This window comes from Gavialis gangeticus, unplaced genomic scaffold (assembly GCF_001723915.1).
Source record: "Gavialis gangeticus isolate Ggan-Ray unplaced genomic scaffold, GavGan_comp1, whole genome shotgun sequence".
NCBI lineage: Eukaryota > Metazoa > Chordata > Crocodylia > Gavialidae > Gavialis > Gavialis gangeticus.
Window position 1 is genome coordinate 9,491,026 of NW_017729029.1, and position 2,522 is coordinate 9,493,547.

Sequence of the window (2,522 nt, forward strand, 5' to 3'; positions counted from 1 at the left end):
CTCTTTCCCTCCCCCACTCTCCCTCCCTCCCTCTTCTAATTGCCTCAAAATGGCCGAAGTGGGTCATTTTGCACTTCTGATTCCCCCAGCCCACTCCGGACACCGTTACTGGGATCCCGCTTTGTTCTGAAAGTGCCATTTCGGACACTGAAGCATCCGAAGCGGGATCTGAAGACTCGCACAGCCTTGGGTCTTCAACACTTGTTTTTCTAGCTTGGGAATTCACCAATTGTCATCTTGTGCAGAAATTACATAGCGGCAGGAATTCAAATGAGTATGAGTGGGCCTGCTGTTAATGTGACATCTAGTCTGTTTCAAGCCCTATTGACTGTCCCAAGACTCCTTCCCGTCTTTTCTGGTTTTAAGTCATATTTTTGTATAAATCAGGGAACTTGACTCCCCAAAAAGGGAAACTGTGGAGCTGACTACCAAAGTGCTATGAAAGTTACAAAGCAAACAAATAGGAGACTCCAAGGCAAAGGGTCGTCTCTCATGTCTTGCTTACAGTGATCATAGGTGTTATATATGATGATAGTTGGTTAAACACTTTCAGACAGAGATTATTTATGTGGTTCCCTTAGTATATTATATCTGCTGCATATGATATAGCTATGACGGTCCAGGACAGAGGTTCTCAGCCTCTTTAGAGTTAAGCCACTGTTCAGAAAACTCCACCTCTTAGTTTTCACTCATTTATTGACTACAGAAATATAATAGAACAAAGGTTGTCAGGGGTTGTACTTTGAAAGGCCCCAGGGGGAGCACCACCACCCCACACCACTGCCTCAGCAACAGGTACCCCTCTGCAGGGCGAATAGCCCAGCCAGTCGGACTCAGGGGGAGAAGCATGCACACGGTGGCTACCCCCACCATCCAGTGCCACCACCTCCCCCCAGGTCTTTGACTGGCTGCCACTACCTTCCACCCCCTCGGCTGCCAGGGATACACTGTTCAAAAAAGGTTGAAAACCCCTGTAATTGGCCCATTCTTCTGTTGCAAAGAACTTAGAAAGACCACAACAGGTCAGGATGGCTTTAACACGATGAATTCCTACTCGAAATCTCTGGGTTTATCTTGTGAATTATGTTTGCATGCCTAACACTGTGGAATACTTCGTGGCATCCGGGGAAGGATCTTAAGGTTGTGGCACTGTGGTTGAGACTTGCTGCTTCAGGAAATGTGCAGAAGGCAAGGAGATTTATATGGACAATATCTTTTAATGGCCATCTTCCCTAATTCTAATCATGCTATCCTTTCTTCTGCATTTTTTTTATCTGTTAGCTATTGGTAATGTCCCTCTTCTTGATTTCACAGCCCTATAGACTGTATTTGTTTCTTTACAGTCTTAGACAGACATTAGTTCAAGCTGTGCCTGCTTTTTTTCAGACCTAGGAAAAGTGTCTTGCATTCAAAATTTCCTCTAAATCTTTCCCAACAATGCAGTTGGTCCAATAAAAGCCATTGCCCACAAAAATCCTTGCTTCTCACATTACAGCGGTGTCTTTCTGCAACTCTTGTTGCAGCTGGCATGTCTATAAATGTGGCAATGGAAAAACTACAGTAGATAGTATCCCTCATTGCAGGCACTGACCTTGCACTCTTCAGTGTCCCAACTAATCTTAGTGTTGTACTGTGGGTGTTACTGAAGTAAAGAGCTGCTCTGTAATGGTGAAACGCTTTGTGGAAATGTGGTCAGCATGGATTGAAGGCAGACAAAGGGTGGGTTCCTGGACATATTGGGATGGAGAGGTGGTCCTGGTTGATGGGGAATCAAGGGAAAAATTAGTAAGAGAAGAGTGTATATGTACATACAGTGCAGTTGCATGTGGGACTGGGCTGCTGAGATGTGGAGAACCTGGAGAGGGTCCAGAGGAGGGCCATTCTGTGGCCAGCCCAATGAGAAGAGGCTGAGGGACCTGATTCTCTTCAGTCTCCGCAAGAGGAGACTGAGGGGGGATCTTGTGGCTGCCTACAATCTTATCAGGGGCCAGCAGCAAGGACTCGGGGAAAGTCTGTTCACCAGGGCCCCCCTTGGAGTCACCAGGAACAGTGGCCACAAGCTGAGGGAGGATAGGTTTAGGTTGGTTATTAGGAAGAACTACTTCACTGTAAGGGTGACCAGAGCCTGGAATAGGCTTCCCAGAGGTGGTGCTCTCACCTTCCCTGGAAATCTTCAAGAGGAGACTGGATAGGCACCTGGCTGGGGTCTTATGACCCCTGCCACCCCCAGTGCTCCTTCCTGCCCCTGGCAGGGGGTCGGACTCGATGATCTGTCTAAGTCCCTTCTGACTCATTGATTCTGGGATTCTATGTAACCAGACTTTCTGGTTGGCATCAAAGGCCTAACCATTCAAACCAGCAATTTGAATTCACCATTGGTTTCTCCCAAATGGACAATAAATTTTAAGGCCTCATAGGAACATTCAGAACTGGGAGTCCTGTTGGGTTTCTCTAAAAGGGCACCTTAATCCTGTTACAGGGAAGACAGGACCAGGCAAGAAAAAATCAGCAAGTCCCCTTCA